Genomic DNA, 19,722 nt, shown 5'->3' on the forward strand with positions numbered 1-19,722 from the left:
GATTTACACAGTCAAATGCCTTTGATAGATCACAAAATATACCAGTTGCCTGCAATTTTTTGTCTAATGAATTACGCACATTTTCACTGTAAGTGAAGATAGCCTTCTCAATATCAGAACCTTTTAGAAATCCAAACTGTGACTTTGACAGTATGTTATTTGAGATAAGATGGTTATAAAGACGACAGTACATTACTTTTTCGAAAATTTTTGAGAATGCTAGTAACAGTGAAATTGGACGGAAATTTGATGCTATTTCTTTATCTCCCTTCTTAAACAGTGGCTTAACTTCAGCATATTTCAGCCATTCAGGAAATATTCCACTGATAAACGACTGGTTACACAGATAGCTTAATATGTTACTTAGCTCAGAATCACATTCTTTAATTAACTTTGTTGATATTTCATCATACCCACTAGATGTTTTTGATTTTAAAGATTTTATGATGGACATTATTTCTGTTGGGGTAGTGAGGGTCAAATTCATATTATGGAAATTACTTGAAATGTCTGGTCTAAGGTAATCCATAGCAGCATCTACCGAACCTGACAACCCCATCTTTTCAGTAACAGTTATAAAATGTTTGTTAAAAAGTTCTGCAACACTATACACATCTGTCACCAATGTATCATTTACTCTTAATGCTATTTGTTCCTCTTCATGTCTGGTCCTACCGGTCTCCTCCTTCACTATATCCCATATTGTCTTTATTTTGTTATCTGATATGACTATCTTTTCCTTGTAATATATTTGCTTTGACATCCATATTACAGTCTTTAATATTTTGCAGTATTTCTTATAATGTGCTATAGCATCAACATTGGAAATGTTTCGGATTGACAGATACAGTTTTCTTTTTGTTTTACAAGATACCCTTATTCCTCGAGTAATCCATGGCTTCTTTGTAGATTTTCCTCTAACCTTGGTAAGTTTTGGGGGAAAGCAGTGTTCAAATAAGGTAAGCACTTTATTAGCAAAAATGTTATATTTTTCATTCATGCCATGAGCACTGTAAACATCAGTCCAGTGAATGTCTCTGAGGAGTGTCCTAAAATAATCAATTTTTGGCTTACTGATTACCCTCTTGAGCTCAGATTTAACAGATTTTATATCCTGTTCAGTATTAACATTTAACAGAAGGAACTGCTTGCCGTTGTGAAACCACTTTTCAAGAAGGGTGACAAAACTAATTTATCTAACTACCGTCCAATATCACTACTAAGTAGTTTCTCAAAAGTATTAGAGAAACTAATGTATACAAGAATTGTAGAACATCTTAACAGCCACAACATACTCAACAGAAACCAGTTTGGTTTCCAAAAAGGTAGATCAACTGAGCAGGCTATTTTTTCTCTCACAAATGAAATTTTAGAGTCAATAAATAATAAAATGTCACCTATTGGAATTTTTTGTGACTTGTCTAAGGCCTTTGACTGTGTGGACCACAACATTCTCTTACATAAGGCTAATTTTTATGGCTTGCGAGGTAGCATTGGTAGATGGATAGAATCATATCTGCAAAACAGAAAACAGAAGGTGATAATTAATGGTGCCAATGATAGTCCCATTTCTTCTGATTGGGGCACATTAAAGTGTGGTGTGCCTCAGGGGTCCATCCTAGGACCTTTGCTTTTCCTTATCTTCATCAATGATCTCCCACTTTGCACAGACACCGAGTGTAAATTTACTCTTTTTGCCGATGACACCACTATTCTGCTTGAAAGTCGAACTAACAGTGACCTAGAAAATAAATGTAATGCTGTACTCGTTGACATCCTACACTGGTTTAAGTGCAACGGACTAACTCTAAACATTCAGAAAACTCAGTATATGCAATTTCACACATCTCAACAAGAAAATGAAGTATGCCACTTAAACTGTGGTAACCAAAATATACTACACTGTGAATCATCTAAGTTCTTGGGCATTCTAATTGATGGCAAGCTGAACTGGTCAGAGCATATCTTAGACCTACATAGAAGGCTCAGTGTGGCAACTTATGCTCTGCGTGTAATCACCCCCATTGGTGATGAGGACGCTACTAAAGCTGCCTACTTTGGTTATTTTCATTCTATCATGTCGTATGGCATAATATTTTGGGGCAACAAGCCTTTAGCCAAAAAAATATTTACTGCACAGAAGAGAGCTGTTAGAATCATGAGTGGTGTTCATCCAAGATATTCTTGCAGAAGTCTGTTTCATAAGTTACAAATATTAACACTTACCTCTCAATTCATATTTTCTTTGATGATTTTTGTTTCTAACAACCTATCTCTTTTTAAAACTAATAGTGAATGTCATGATCATAATACTAGGTCTAAAAATGATCTACACAGGGATCTGAAACATTTAAGTCTTGTTCAGAAAGGTGTTCATTATTCAGCCACAAAAATTTTCAACTCCCTTCCATCAGGTATTAAAGATCACATTAATGTCTTACCTACTTTTAAATGTAAATTGAGAGAATACCTAATGGTAAATTCCTTCTATTCTCTTGATGAGTATCTACAGATAAAGCAATGATTTTTTATACTGATAAAAATTTGTTTGCTATAGATCACATTAACTGTTTAATTTGGAAAATGTACTATATTTCCTTTTTAGGTATTGTTTTATATTACTTGAGCTATACCTTTGATTTGATTTTAACCTACAAACTTATTCATAATCTTATGGTACATTTTTGTCATTTTATATATGTGTATTATTTGTTTAATTTGGAAAATGTACTATATTTCCTTTTTAGGTATTGTTTTATATTACTTGAGCTATACCTTTGATTTGATTTTAACCTACAAACTTATTCATAATCTTATGGTACATTTTTGTCATTTTATATATGTGTATTATATCTGTTGTATGTAATCATGACTCATTCCACATCCTTGTGATTTATCACAATACGGATTAATGGAATACGAAATAAAGAAAAAAAATAAAAAAAAAAGGAGGCAGATGAAACTCGAGCAGTAGGCGGAGCGAGAGTCATGTGACAGGCCACGCGACTTTCAGCCTTATTGCATTCGTTTTATTGTTTCACCAGTACTAGTCCGGTTTTTTTCTAGCCACACCTCGTAGCCTTCCAGCCGTTCCCAAGCACGGAATAAGTGTGAGGGTTAATCGTTGGGCTAACCATCCAACATTGTAAAAAACTGACGGGTTCCTACACACTCACACCCAGCCTCGGATTGGGATGAATCTAATGGAAAGCAACACAGGCTTATGAAGAAAGGACTACGAATAGCTGCATGGAACGTAAAAACACTGTACGCTGCAGGACAGACAAAGATACTTGATGAAGAACTAACAGAGTACAAGATGGGTATTACAGTCCTGGAGGAAATAAGATGGCCTGGACAAGGTATGCACAGAGACAAAAACTACACGATCATATCCACTGGGACAGGATTTGCGGTTCAGAATAAAATAATGGCCAATGTGATAACACTAGAAAATGTCAATGAAAGAATATGCTCCATCACAATCAAAGGCAAATTTTAAAACATCTCATTAATACGTGTCCACGCCTCAACAGAGCACAAGGAGGTAGACATAAAAGACGAATTCTATGACATCTTAGACCAGATTGTAACCTCCCCCTCACTCATCGACCTTAATGACAGTGAAAAATTAAACCGCGTGTACCTAATGGAAATTTGGGAAAAGCAATCGTCACCGAAGTTAATCTGTCGGTAAAGAGGGAGGAAAGGGTTACATCTAAATGAAAGGAAAAATGCAAATGAAACTGGTGGAAATTAATTTTGAAAAGGGGTAAAGTTACTAAAGAAAGTAAATGTGCGGCCGTTACGTTAACAATTAACTAGCGGTAATTAGATATTTGAGATTTGGGAAAAATTACGGTCGCCAGTCCTATGGACAATTACTATAATAACTGAAAAAGAAAGGTTATTGCACATATAATTAGCACTAAAAGCGTGGCAACTGAAGGTTGACACGTGTTGTGTGAAAACTGAATGTTTGTCTGAAGTAATAAATATCGCTACACCCTGACTTAATTACTTAATTTAGCAAAAGAATTAATAAAACTGGAAAATTGAAAGTTAGTTTAGTGACTGAAATTAATATTGAACTTTGTTTCTGAAGCATATCGAAATTCAGTAAAATACATTTAGTCTTGGGCTACCTCAACAATCATTTCAAAAGCTACTTGAATCTACGCAATTTAGTAATAAAAGATTTAACTTCGAACTTGAATTAAATGATTCTGAACAATTAACAATAGTAAAATTTAGTACATACCAAGCTGAGCTGCAGTCACAGGTACGCTAAAATATGCTAACAAAACTCGCACTCTTAATTTGTGCTCGTGTAATCTAAATATTGTAGCCAGCTATGAATACTTTAACTGAACTTTGAAATTAAGGCAGTGAAATTGAATTACATTATTTTAATGCTGGCGTTTGAATTTCAACGACACTCAGGTTCATTTCGGAAAAGGAAGGGACCTTGCTTGGCAATGCAATTGGGACAATGAGCAACAAAGATTCATGCTAAGTTGCTGTAATTTTGTGATGCAACAAGTTTAAAAGCTGAGGTCTGCCATACAGTTCTGAAACTTTACGTGCTTTTAGTCTTCCTTGTTGGTTGATTGAAGGTTTGAAGTCGCCGATCGAGGAGGCGGCGACAGTCACTCATTGTCGGCCGTGGCTGTTGCAGAAGCTGGATGTTGGCGCGCCTTCTTCTCGACACGGTCACCGGGCGAAACGGGCTCTTGATGTGTGCCAGCTAGTGCTTCCCGTCCGCGACACCGTGCTAGAAACTACCATAGCCAGTCGATCGCAATTACATGCTGCCAAACCCCGAAAGCCCGGCAACTTGCGGGAGCGTCACACAACACACCTGCTCAATCGCACTACTCCAACCAGACACCCCCTCGCTGCCCGCGCTCCACGCGGCAGAGTTAACGCTACCAAAGATCCTCCACACTTTCGTTCTTCACACGACCTATCGATGTATTCGTTCGATAGCATAGTTTTCCCTAGGCAAGACCCAGCGTAAAATACAAATAATATTTACAAAACAAACCAATTATACATCGACATAAATGCATATATATATATATATATATATATATATATATATATATATATATACAAATATTAAAACAATTACAATATATAAAGACACAGAAATGTTATATCTTCAGGTAACAAAATAAGGAAAAAATTGTGGTACAATAGATGGAAATAGGAGGATATGCATTTCCGGCGTTACTCCAGATTACCAAAGTATGACATCAAAATTCTGCTGGGACACTTAAATACCAAAATAGGACAAGAACAGCAATGTAAACCATATACAGGCACGTTCGGCCTTCACACTGAATCAAATGATAACGGTATAAGGCTTGTCAACTTCGCCACAGCTAGAAACATGAAAATAGCAAATACATCATTCCTCCATAAGGACATACATAAAGCAACATGGACCTCACCGGATGGCTTAACTAGAACTAAACAGACCATGAGTTGATAGAGAAAAAACATAAAAAGGCAATTACAGATGTTAGGACAATGGGAGGGGGTGAGATAGGATCAGACCATTCTCTTGTGCTAATAAAAGTGAAACGATAATTACCAAAACCACCAAGACAGAACAACAGTGGTAAAAGAACCCAAAGAGTAGATATGAATAGGCTAAAAGAGGAGGAGGTGAATTAAAAGTTTAAGATTAAGCTTAAAAATAGATTCGCTGAATTAGAAAATGTCAACAATAGAAAAGAAGACGAAGATATCAACACAAAATGGAACAAGGTGACAACGGTTATTAGCGAGTCAGCGCATGAACCACTAGGAGATAATAATAATAGCAATATAAGCCGCAAATCATGGTTCAATGAAACATGTAGAAAAGCAGTACAGGACAGGAAGAAAGCCAGACAGGCAATGATGAACAATGTTGTTGTTGTGGTCTTCAGTCCAGAGACTGGTTTGATGCAGCTCTCCATGCTACTCTATCCTGTGCAAGCTCCTTCATCTCCCAGAACCTACTGCAACCTACATCCTTCTGAATCTCCTTAGTATATTCATTTCTTGGTCTTCCTCTACGATTTTTACCCTCCACGCTGCCCTCCAATACTAAACTGGTGATCCCTTGATACCTCAGAACATGTCCTACCAACAGATCCCTTCTTCTAGTCAAGTTGTGCCACAAACTTCGCTTTTCCCCAATGCTATTCAATACTTCCTCATTAGTTATGTGATCTATCCATCTAATCTTCAGCATTATTCTGTAGCACCACATTTCGAAAGCTTCTATTCTCTTCCTGTCCAAACTATTTATCCTCCATGTATCACTTCCATACATAACTACACTCCATACAAATACTTTCAGAAACGACTTCCTGACACTTAAACCTATACTCGATGTTAACAAATTTCTCTTCTTCAGAAATGCTTTCCTTGCCATTGCCAGCCTACATTTTATATCCTCTCTACTTCGACCATCATCAGTTATTTTGCTCCCCAAGTAGCAAAACTCATTTACTACTTTAAGTGTCTCATTTCCTAATCTAATTCCCTCAGCATCACCCGACTTCCATTATCCTTGTTTTGCTTTTGTTGATGTTCATCATATATCCGCCTTTCAAGACACTGTCCATTCCGTTCAACTGCTCCTACAAGTCCTTTGCTGTCTCTGACAGAATTACAATGTCATCGGCGAACCTTAAAGTTTTTATTTCTTCTCCATGAATTTTAATACCTACTCCGAATTTTTCTTTTGTTTCCTTCACTGCTTGCTCAATATAGAGATTGAATAACATCGGGGAGAGGCTACAACCCTGTCTCACTCCCTTCCGAACCACTGCTTCCCTTTGATGTCCCTCGACTCTTATAACAGCCCTCTGCTTTCTGTACAAATTGCAAATATCCTTTCGCTCCCTGTATTTTACCCCTGCCACCTTTAGAATTTGAAAGAGAGTATTCCGGTCAACATTGTCCAAAGCTTTCTCTAAGTCTACAAATGCTAGGAACGTAGGTTTGCCTTTCCTTAATCTAGCTTCTAAGACAAGTCGTAGGGTCAGTATTGCCTCACGTGTTCCGATATTTCTACGGAATCCAAACTGATCTTCCCCGAAATCGGCTTCTACTAGTTTTTCCATTCGTCTGTAAAGAATTCGCATTAGTATTTTGCAGCCGTGACTTATTAAACTAATAGTTCGGTAATTTTCACATCTGTCAACACCTGCTTTCTTTGGGATTGGAATTATTATATTCTTCTTGAAGTCTGAGGGTATTTCGCCTGTCTCATACATCTTGCTCACCAGATGGTAGAGTTTTGTCAGGACTGGCTCTCCCAAGGCTGTCAGTAGTTCTAATGGAATGTTGTCTGCTCCCGGGTCCTTGTTTCGACTTAGGCCTTTCAGTGCTCTGTCAAACTCTTCACGCAGCATCATATCTCCCATTTCATCTTCATGCTCTTCCATTTCCATAATATTGTCCTCAAGTACATCGCCCTTGTATAGACCCTCTATACACTCCTTCCACCTTTTTGCTTTCCCTTCTTTGCTTAGAACTGGGTTTCCATTTGAGCTCTTGATATTCATACAAGTGGTTCTCTTTTCTCCAAAGGTCTCTTTGATTTTCCTGTAGGCAGTATCTATCTTGCCCCTAGTGATATAAGCCTTCACATCCTTACATTTGTCCTCTAGCCATCCCTGCTTAGCCATTTTGCACTTCCAGTCGATCTCATTTTTGAGACGTTTGTATTCCTTTTTGCCTGCTCCATTTACTGCATTTTTATATTTTCTCCTTTCATCAATTAAATTCAATATATCTTCTGTTACCCAAGGACTTCTACTAGCCCTCGTCTTTATACCTACTTGACCCTCTGCTGCTTTCACTTCATCCCTCAAAGCTACCCATTCTTCTTCTACTGTATTTCTTTCCCCCATTCTTGTCAATTGTTCCCTTATGCTCTCCCTGAAACTCTATACAACCACTGGTTTAGTCAGAATGAGATTTTCACTCTGCAGCGGAGTGTGCGCTGATATGAAACTTCCTGGCAGATTAAAACTGTGTGCCCGACCGAGACTCGAACTTGGGACCTTTGCCTTTCGCGGGCAAGTGCTCTACCAACTGAGCTACCGAAGCACGACTCACGCCCGGTACTCACAGCTTTACTTCTGCCAGTACCTCGTCTCCTACCTTCCAAACTTTACAGAAGCTCTCCTGCGAACCTTGCAGAACTAGCACTCCTGAAAGAAAGGATATTGCGGAGACATGGCTTAGCCACAGCCTTGGGGATGTTTCCAGAATGAGATTTTCACTCTGCAGCGGAGTGTGCGCTGATATGAAACTTCCTGGCAGATTAAAACTGTGTGCCCGACCGAGACTCGAACTCGGGACCTTTGCCTTTCGCGGGCAAGTGCTCTACCAACTGAGCTACCGAAGCACGACTCACGCCCGGTACTCACAGCTTTACTTCTGCCAGTACCTCGTCTCCTACCTTCCAAACTTTACAGAAGCTCTCCTGCGAACCTTGCAGAACTAGCACTCCTGAAAGAAAGGATATTGCGGAGACATGGCTTAGCCACAGCCTTGGGGATGTTTCCAGAATGAGATTTTCACTCTGCAGCGGAGTGTGCGCTGATATGAAACTTCCTGGCAGATTAAAACTGTGTGCCCGACCGAGACTCGAACTCGGGACCTTTGCCTTTCGCGGGCAAGTGCTCTACCAACTGAGCTACCGAAGCACGACTCACGCCCGGTACTCACAGCTTTACTTCTGCCAGTACCTCGTCTCCTACCTTCCAAACTTTACAGAAGCTCTCCTGCGAACCTTGCAGAACTAGCACTCCTGAAAGAAAGGATATTGCGGAGACATGGCTTAGCCACAGCCTTGGGGATGTTTCCAGAATGAGATTTTCACTCTGCAGCGGAGTGTGCGCTGATATGAAACTTCCTGGCAGATTAAAACTGTGTGCCCGACCGAGACTCGAACTCGGGACCTTTGCCTTTCGCAGGCAAGTGCTCTACCAACTGAGCTACCGAAGCACGACTCACGCCCGGTACTCACAGCTTTACTTCTGCCAGTACCTCGTCTCCTACCTTCCAAACTTTACAGAAGCTCTCCTGCGAACCTTGCAGAACTAGCACTCCTGAAAGAAAGGATATTGCGGAGACATGGCTTAGTCACAGCCTTGGGGATGTTTCCAGAATGAGATTTTCACTCTGCAGCGGAGTGTGCGCTGATATGAAACTTCCTGGCAGATTAAAACTGTGTGCCCGACCGAGACTCGAACTCGGGACCTTTGCCTTTTGCGGGCAAGTGCTCTACCAACTGAGCTACCGAAGCACGACTCACGCCCGGTACTCACAGCTTTACTTCTGCCAGTACCTCGTCTCCTACCTTCCAAACTTTACAGAAGCTCTCCTGCGAACCTTGCAGAACTAGCACTCCTGAAAGAAAGGATATTGCGGAGACATGGCTTAGCCACAGCCTTGGGGATGTTTCCAGAATGAGATTTTCACTCTGCAGCGGAGTGTGCGCTGATATGAAACTTCCTGGCAGATTAAAACTGTGTGCCCGACCGAGACTCGAACTCGGGACCTTTGCCTTTCGCGGGCAAGTGCTCTACCAACTGAGCTACCGAAGCACGACTCACGACCGGTACTCACAGCTTTACTTCTGCCAGTACCTCGTCTCCTACCTTCCAAACTTTACAGAAGCTCTCCTGCGAACCTTGCAGAACTAGCACTCCTGAAAGAAAGGATATTGCGGAGACATGGCTTAGCCACAGCCTTGGGGATGTTTCCAGAATGAGATTTTCACTCTGCAGCGGAGTGTGCGCTGCAGAGTGAAAATCTCATTCTGGAAACATCCCCAAGGCTGTGGCTAAGCCATGTCTCCGCAATATCCTTTCTTTCAGGAGTGCTAGTTCTGCAAGGTTCGCAGGAGAGCTTCTGTAAAGTTTGGAAGGTAGGAGACGAGGTACTGGCAGAAGTAAAGCTGTGAGTACCGGGCGTGAGTCGTGCTTCGGTAGCTCAGTTGGTAGAGCACTTGCCCGCGAAAGGCAAAGGTCCCGAGTTCGAGTCTCGGTCGGGCACACAGTTTTAATCTGCCAGGAAGTTTCATATCAGCGCACACTCCGCTGCAGAGTGAAAATCTCATTCTGGAAACATCCCCAAGGCTGTGGCTAAGCCATGTCTCCGCAATATCCTTTCTTTCAGGAGTGCTAGTTCTGCAAGGTTCGCAGGAGAGCTTCTGTAAAGTTTGGAAGGTAGGAGACGAGGTACTGGCAGAAGTAAAGCTGTGAGTACCGGGCGTGAGTCGTGCTTCGGTAGCTCAGTTGGTAGAGCACTTGCCCGCGAAAGGCAAAGGTCCCGAGTTCGAGTCTCGGTCGGGCACACAGTTTTAATCTGCCAGGAAGTTTCATATCAGCGCACACTCCGCTGCAGAGTGAAAATCTCATTCTGGAAACATCCCCAAGGCTGTGGCTAAGCCATGTCTCCGCAATATCCTTTCTTTCAGGAGTGCTAGTTCTGCAAGGTTCGCAGGAGAGCTTCTGTAAAGTTTGGAAGGTAGGAGACGAGGTACTGGCAGAAGTAAAGCTGTGAGTACCGGGCGTGAGTCGTGCTTCGGTAGCTCAGTTGGTAGAGCACTTGCCCGCGAAAGGCAAAGGTCCCGAGTTCGAGTCTCGGTCGGGCACACAGTTTTAATCTGCCAGGAAGTTTCATATCAGCGCACACTCCGCTGCAGAGTGAAAATCTCATTCTGGAAACATCCCCAAGGCTGTGGCTAAGCCATGTCTCCGCAATATCCTTTCTTTCAGGAGTGCTAGTTCTGCAAGGTTCGCAGGAGAGCTTCTGTAAAGTTTGGAAGGTAGGAGACGAGGTACTGGCAGAAGTAAAGCTGTGAGTACCGGGCGTGAGTCGTGCTTCGGTAGCTCAGTTGGTAGAGCACTTGCCCGCGAAAGGCAAAGGTCCCGAGTTCGAGTCTCGGTCGGGCACACAGTTTTAATCTGCCAGGAAGTTTCATATCAGCGCACACTCCGCTGCAGAGTGAAAATCTCATTCTGGAAACATCCCCAAGGCTGTGGCTAAGCCATGTCTCCGCAATATCCTTTCTTTCAGGAGTGCTAGTTCTGCAAGGTTCGCAGGAGAGCTTCTGTAAAGTTTGGAAGGTAGGAGACGAGGTACTGGCAGAAGTAAAGCTGTGAGTACCGGGCGTGAGTCGTGCTTCGGTAGCTCAGTTGGTAGAGCACTTGCCCGCGAAAGGCAAAGGTCCCGAGTTCGAGTCTCGGTCGGGCACACAGTTTTAATCTGCCAGGAAGTTTCATATCAGCGCACACTCCGCTGCAGAGTGAAAATCTCATTCTGGAAACATCCCCAAGGCTGTGGCTAAGCCATGTCTCCGCAATATCCTTTCTTTCAGGAGTGCTAGTTCTGCAAGGTTCGCAGGAGAGCTTCTGTAAAGTTTGGAAGGTAGGAGACGAGGTACTGGCAGAAGTAAAGCTGTGAGTACCGGGCGTGAGTCGTGCTTCGGTAGCTCAGTTGGTAGAGCACTTGCCCGCGAAAGGCAAAGGTCCCGAGTTCGAGTCTCGGTCGGGCACACAGTTTTAATCTGCCAGGAAGTTTCATATCAGCGCACACTCCGCTGCAGAGTGAAAATCTCATTCTGGAAACATCCCCAAGGCTGTGGCTAAGCCATGTCTCCGCAATATCCTTTCTTTCAGGAGTGCTAGTTCTGCAAGGTTCGCAGGAGAGCTTCTGTAAAGTTTGGAAGGTAGGAGACGAGGTACTGGCAGAAGTAAAGCTGTGAGTACCGGGCGTGAGTCGTGCTTCGGTAGCTCAGTTGGTAGAGCACTTGCCCGCGAAAGGCAAAGGTCCCGAGTTCGAGTCTCGGTCGGGCACACAGTTTTAATCTGCCAGGAAGTTTCATATCAGCGCACACTCCGCTGCAGAGTGAAAATCTCATTCTGGAAACATCCCCAAGGCTGTGGCTAAGCCATGTCTCCGCAATATCCTTTCTTTCAGGAGTGCTAGTTCTGCAAGGTTCGCAGGAGAGCTTCTGTAAAGTTTGGAAGGTAGGAGACGAGGTACTGGCAGAAGTAAAGCTGTGAGTACCGGGCGTGAGTCGTGCTTCGGTAGCTCAGTTGGTAGAGCACTTGCCCGCGAAAGGCAAAGGTCCCGAGTTCGAGTCTCGGTCGGGCACACAGTTTTAATCTGGTTTAGTCAGTTTATCCAGGTCCCATCTTCTTAAATTCCCACCTTTTTGCAGTTTCTTCCGTTTTAATCTACAGTTCATAACCAATAGATTGTGGTCAGAGTCCACATCTGGCCCTGGAAATGGCTTACAATTTAAAACCTGGTTCCTAAATCTCTGTCTTACCATTATATAATCTATCTGAAACCTGTCAGTATCTCCAGGCTTCTTCCATGTATACAATCTTCTTTTATGATTCTTGAACCAAGTGTTAGCTATGAGTAGGTTGTGCTCTGTGCAAAATTCTACCAGGCGGCTTCCTCTTTCGTTTCTTACCCCCAATCCATATTCACCTACTACGTTTCCTCCTCTCCCTTTTCCTACTGACGAATTCCAGTCACCCATGACTATTAAATTTTCGTCTCCCTTCACTATCTGAATAACTTCTTTTATTTCATCATACATTTCCTCAATTTCTTCGTCATCCGCAGAGCTAGTAGGCATATAGACTTGTAGTACTGCGGTAGGCGTGGGCTTCGTATCTATCTTGGCCACAATAATGCGTTCACTATGCTGTTTGTAGTAGCTTACCCGCATTCCTATTTTCCTATTCATTATTAAACCTACTCCTGCATTACCCCTATTTGATTTTGTGTTTATAGCCCTGTAGTCACCTGACCAGAAGTCTTGTTCCTCCTGCCACCGAAGGTCACTAATTCCCAGTATATCTATTTTTAAGCTATCCTTTTCGCTTTTTAAATTTTCTAACCTACCTGCCCGATCAAGGGATCTGACATTCCACGCTCCGATCCGTAGAACGCCAGTTTTCTTTCTCCTGATAACGACGTCCTCCTGAGTAGTCCCCGCCCGGAGATCCGAATGGGGGACTATTTTACCTCCGGAATATTTTACCCAAGAGGACGCCATCATCATTTAACGATACAGTAAAGCTCCATGCCCTCGGGAAAAATTACGGCCGTTGTTTCCCCTTGCTTTCAGCCGTTCGCAGTACCAGCACAGCAAGGCCGTTTTGGTTAGTTTTACAAGGCCAGATCAGTCAATCATCCAGACTGTTGCCCCTGCAACTACTGAAAAGGCTGCTGCCCCTCTTCAGAAACCACACGTCTGTCTGGTCTCTCAACAGATACCCCTTCGTTGTGATGAACAATAACAACCATGAAAACCAAACAACATACAAGAAAGCCATGAGAGAAATGAAGAGTATAATAAGGCGAAAGAAAAGGGCTTTCATACATAATCAGATAGAGAAGGTTGAAGAGGACTATAACCAGAACAATAGTAAACAGTTTTACAGGACAATGAATAGCTATAGAGAAGAGTACAGAGCTAAGGCTGTGATAATGAAGGACGAGAATGGAAAACCGATCACTGTGAATGAAGGAAATTTAGAGAACTGGAGGAAATACTTCAGAGATCTACTGAACAACCCGGCAGAAACTTACAACAATGAAAACATGACAGAAAACTATCAGAACGTACAACCATTAGTCAAAGAACCAACTCTGATGGAGTTGAAGGAGGCAATAAAGAAACTAAAAAATGGGGAGGCCCCTGGCATATCATGATATCAGCAGAGCTCATCAAATAAGAGGGAGAGAAGATACATGAATAGTTAGCCGAAGGTATGGAGAAAAGAAGTAATGCCAGAGGAATGGAAAACTGCTGCCGTATGTCCCATATACAAGAAAGGAGACAAAATGCTGACACAGAACTACAGAGGGACATCTCTCCTATGCACATGCTATAAAGTAATATCAAGAATTATACTGAACAGGCTCAACCCATACATTGAGGAAATATTAGACACAGCACAAGCAGGTTTCAGAAAAGGTAAATCGACAATCCACCAAATATTGACACTAATACAAATATTAGATAAGAACTGGGAGCACAACCATGATACTTTTTGCCTGTTTATAGATTTCAACAAAACATATGACAGCATAGTAAGAGAGCAAATGTAGAGGATAATGGCAGAGTATAGGATACCTGACAAGCTGATAAACCTACCTAAAATGTGTGTGATGGAATTAAAGTGTACAGGGGGAGTTCTCAGAAGCATTTGAAGTAAAAACAGAAGTGAGACAGGGAGATGATATATCACCAACCCAGTTCAATTTGGCCCTCGACAACACCCTCAGGAGAGTAACATGTGAAAGTGCAGGACTCACCATAGGAAAAAAGATAAATGTCCTCGCTTTTGCGGATGATACTGTGCTGATAGGAAAGAACGTGGAAGAACTGGAGAAAATAGGGACTGTGCTAATGGAAGAAGCAAAGAAAGTAGGTCTAAGTATAAATGAAAGTAAAACAAAGTTCATGGTAGTATGAAGAAGAGCTCATTTGGGATCAAACCATCAAAAAATCGGAAATCTAACAATACAGAAGACAGACACATTCACGTACCTCGGTGTCAACATCAACCAGTATAACAACATAGAACAAGAGATGGTAACAAGAATTCAAGCTGGGGGGAATATGTCTAGGAGCTACGCACAACATCATAAGATCGAAGTTACTATGTAGGCAGGCAAAAATAAGAATATATCAGACCATCGTGAAGCCAGTAGTGTGCTATGCAAGTGAGACATTGACCCTAACAAAGAAAACAGAGAAAAAACTCATCACTTCTGAAAATAAAATACTGCGAAAAATATATGGACCAGTGAAAGAAAATGAACAGTGGAGAATAAGGAGAAACAGAGAACTCAGATAATTGTACACACTGCCTGACGTCATCAAGACTCAAGCAATGCAACCTGAGCACAGTTTACTTCTCTTAGTACATAATTCCAAAAGTAAAGACATAAACTATGTGAAATTGCATACAGCAGACATAAGATTTTGTTCAGCGACAATCCCATCAAAATGTTCGGCTATTACTTTTACTACAGCAGATGGGCTCTCCAGCGCGTTGTCAAGAGTCCTTCAGCAGATGCTTTGCTACGTTTAATAGTGGAAGCAGAAAAAACGTAAAAATTATGTCTACTGTTCCGAAAAATGTTACACAAGATATATTTTGTTCAGATAAGTGTGTCCTTTTAAAGAGGAAAAAGTCTAAGGAATACTTCTTTTACTTCCACTTTTCTATTATCAGTTTTCACAAAACGAATCGCTTCAGACACTTGATCAAGACGTGAGATGTCAGCTGCGTCATCGCTACACTGTATATAAAGGGCAGTGTCCCGACTCACTCACTCATCGCCCAACCAAAACCATTAAGGATAGAACTTGGAAGTTTGCAGAGGGTGTTGACCTTGTACTGCAGGCGTCGTTTAAGAAGGGGTTTTTCTAAATACCACGCCTAAGGGAGTGAAACAGGGAAGGAATTTTTTTTTTTAATAATGTCGCAATTAACGCAATTTTGAAGCTAGACCTACGAAAACTGTTATTTGGTTCAGAAATAAAGAAATGCATGTTTCAGCACTTTTGGAAATTTAAACCCCATGGAGATGAAACAGTGGCTGAAAGTTTTTTAACGTAAATCATTATCAAAGAACTACTAAAGTACTTGTAAAGCTACACCTACGAAAATTGATACTTCACTTCGTGGTATATTTCATTATGGAAGCTTTTGTAAAGTTAAATCGGTGAACATTTGTATTTGGCTTCGTGTTTTGGAAATTCAATCCCTGAGGGGCTGAAATAGGCAATGAAAATTTTTAAGAAATATTTCCTTATATTAAGAAAATTTTAAAGCTACATCTATGAAAACTGGTATTTCTCTTTTCGGTTAGATATAAAGAAAAATCATGATTAACAAAATTCTTGGACTCCAGTTACCAGAATCGTTTATTGGTCAGAAATACATTCGGAAAAGATCATGTTTCTATGACCTTAATTGGCGTGAAAAGTTTAGACGGTTCTGCAGTTTGTGAATGACATAAAAATTCAATTAACGAAAAACAAACAAAAAGTCTGTGCAGACCATACAGTCTGCGCGAGCGAAACTGCGGGCGCTATGCTAGTCAAACATAATACCGAAACATTTAGCCGAACTAATTTCGTTGATAAGTTCAGATTTTACGTGGTTCGCTAAAACATTTATAAATTCATTCTGTACTTCTTGTGACAAATGTGATACGTTATGTGATTTACCATGTTCCAAGTTCAAGATGTGTTCTTTCAAAACATCATACTTCGAGAGAAGGTTCACTAGTTCTAAGAAATTGCCTTGATCTGTATAGCCTTGTCCTTCAAGATGTTCACGAAATGCTAGGTTTTGTTTTTCAGAAACAAAGTTACATCCAATAATTTAGATAAAACATGCTTCCGCTTCAGTTTTTCAGTATCCATTAATTTCAAGGCTGCCTCATCTGTACTTTCATGCAATTTTAAGCTCATTTCCAAAGTTTTCCACTTTTCAAGATTTTCGACATGTTCATTTGTACATGGTGGACACCTTTAGGATTCAGTTTCCAACATTTCTGGAATATATATCTTGCACCACATAAACGACAGCAAATGGGTACTACAGGTTGTTAGTTATAGGGGAGTAAAGCGTCCAAGTCCGCAGAATTTTTTCACCGTTACACACTAACTTAATGAAACATTCTTTTGAAAGATACTGCCCATCACCTTTTGTTTTTGATCCGTGCCTAAATAAAGTACCAAATGTCCTTTCTGTTTTGGAAATGTTCCTTTCTTTATGGTCGCATGCGAACATTATCAAGAACGTGTATGTTCCAATGAGAGACATCTTTCAAGCCTGACTAGATTCATATTCATATTATTATAGTCTTCGATAGTAGTAACATTATCAGTATCACCAACGTCGTTTTCAATGTTTCTGTCTGATTCATCTTCTTCATTCTTTTCTGTATTGTCGCTGTTGTCTTCTGAAGATGTTCTGATATTATCTAAATCATTCCTTGCATCAACACGAGACTCAGTTTCTGTTGATGAACTTTGGCTGACAACTTTTTAACGTATTTGAAGACGGTTCCAGACCTGCTCAGATGTGTGTCGGATTTATCCTTTTCTTTTAGATGTATGAATTCCTCGAAGCATATTTATTTTCTTATGCCTTTGGTTCACGTACCCTTATTCTGTTGAGACGAATCCAGATCTTGCGGTGGCATTCAAATCTCGGTGGCCATGAAGATATGCAGGGCATATTCAGCTGCTCTAGGGTAGCATTGTTTGACCATATTTTTGAACGTCTGCCTGTTAATGTTACTTCATTGTCCATCAAAAGTTTTGCACCTTGTAGAGGTGGATGACGGAAGCGCAGTCTGCACGTATGTGCTCGTGTGCAGGGAGACGAGGATTACCAGCTACTGTTAAGTAGACTGTTTGTATGTTGGCAGCGCTGTAGACTGTGTTAATAGTGCTAACAGCGGTCTGCGCCCTCGGCAAGAGATTCTGTGGTTGGGCGGTCTAGCAGTTAGCGAGTGGATAGAGAAGTGGATGAACATGCTTTTTCTTAGTGGAGACTGTGTTGGAAGGACATGCATTGTACAGTGAGACGCGAGGAAATATATGGTGATGTATGTTTGATTGGTACTGTTTGACCAGTGAGACAACCATATAATTTTTGGAACTGGATGTCACATGAATGAGGTAAAATTTTCTAAATACACTGTTTTCTCTTTAACAAAATCCTTCTTTTATTAACCATTTGCATCCTAGTAGTTAGGATCTATAGTAGTTAGAATCTTTTTATTTAGCTAGGTGTAGTTTCTGCTTACTGTAACTGCTGTAGTTCGTGTTATGAAGATTTTCTGTGAGGTAAGTGACTTATGAAATAAAAATGGGGTTTCCACTATCAGGATTCGTAACTGAAATGAGTTTAGGCAATTAACATCGTTGGAGGTAGTTTCATACGAGGGTTGGAACGTAAATAGTGGCAACTATTTATTCACAAGCGATACAAAAGAGGTACATGTTTTCACCTGTTACTGTCCTTCAAAGTAGTCACCAGTGTTGTGTAGAACCCGCTCCCAGCGACGTGGAAGGCGTAGTATACCGTTAGCAGAGCCTGTTCTGTTGATGGTGCGAATGTACCGGTCTAAAGTTGTGGTGATCCTCGTGTACGACTGTGATGGTGTTATCCTAACGCATTGCGTTCCTCCACGGCAGACCGTCAGTGCACAGTATTACTGTTCGTTTTTGGAGCATCACCTGCGGCCAGCTTCGCGAAAGAAGCGGCGACACTTTCTGCGTCCGCAGCTCGTGGTCGTGCGGTGGCGTTCTCGCTTCCCGCGCCCGGGTTCCCGGCTTCGATTCCCGGCGGGGTCAGGGATTTTCTCTGCCTCGTGATGACTGGGTGTTGTGTGATGTCCTTAGGTTAGTTAGGTTTAAGTAATTCTAAGTTCCAGGGGACTGATGACCATAGATGTTAAGTCCGATAGTGCTCAGAGCCATTTGAACTTTTTTTTTTTTAACACTTTGTGCGCAACCCACCCATCATTTGGCACGATAATGCGCGGACGCATACAGCGCAAGCTGTGGCTGCTCTGTCCGGTCGATGGGACTGGGAAGTGCTGTACCATCCACCATACTCCCCGGGCTTAAGTCCTTGTGACTTTGATGTGATTCCGAAGATGGAGGACCCATTGCTTGGCATTCGCTTCAGAACTGTTCCAGAGATTCCACAGGCAGTAGACCGGTCCATTCACATCATCAACAGAACAGGCTCTGCTAACGGCATACTTCGCCTTCCACATCGCTGACAACGGGTTCTACACAACACTGGTGACTACTCTGAAGGACAGTAACAGGTAGAAGTAGAAGTAGAAGTAGTAGTAGTAGTAGTAGTAGTAGCTTTATTCACCTGTAGATCTCTTTTTACAAGGGTATAGGACATGTCAAAGTGTTTAAAATTTAGATCAATGTAAAATAAGCTAATTCGTACACACATATATTTACAGACTTCTAGTTAGAGACAACCATTAGATTTACTCCTGGTATACAATACTTTTTTACAAATAACTTATTAAGTAATGTAGTGCCACATTGTCCACTCATATCTCACTATCAGTTACAGCATACACTATATACACACATTGTTTCATATCACCTCACTCACTACACACACACACACACACACACACACACACATACACACACACACACACACACACACACGCACACACACTGGTGATCTCTGTGCCATTTTCTGTACTGCAACTTCCCATTTGCTATCCTGAAAAACTGAGTCAGCATCCCTCCATAATGAGTGAGATGTTGAGCTCAGAAAGAGGAAAAGGTGTTAGTATTGTGCTATGCATAGCTTGGGGGTAAGTATTTCTAGAAAGGAAAAAAAGAAGGAAAAAACATAAAGTGAAGGTTTATGTGGAATGTTGGATATCTTATAATCATTATTATTTATGTGTATAACATTTTTATCAAACCCCTACTCTGTTTTAGCTAAGTAATCCTTCAATGTATGAAATACATTGCATAACAGGTACTTTTTCGCTGCCTTTTTAAAGAAATGTATTTTTGCAATTTCTTTAATTTCTTTTGGTAATTTATTGTACTGTTTTATTCCTTGGTAGAAAATGATGTTTCGAGTTTTATGTTTATTT

The 19,722-nt window shown here is 41.3% G+C and overlaps 1 non-coding gene across 1 annotated transcript; it reads right to left on the reverse strand.

The window, feature by feature from the left end:
• Nucleotides 1-9,245: 9,245 nt before the first annotated feature.
• On the reverse strand, nt 9,246-9,320 carry Trnal-caa. Its single transcript has one exon. It is a non-coding gene; the product is annotated as a tRNA-Leu (tRNA).
• Nucleotides 9,321-19,722: the final 10,402 nt, after the last annotated feature.

The sequence above is a fragment of the Schistocerca piceifrons genome, chromosome 2 (genome assembly GCF_021461385.2).
Source record: "Schistocerca piceifrons isolate TAMUIC-IGC-003096 chromosome 2, iqSchPice1.1, whole genome shotgun sequence".
Lineage (NCBI taxonomy): Eukaryota > Metazoa > Arthropoda > Insecta > Orthoptera > Acrididae > Schistocerca > Schistocerca piceifrons.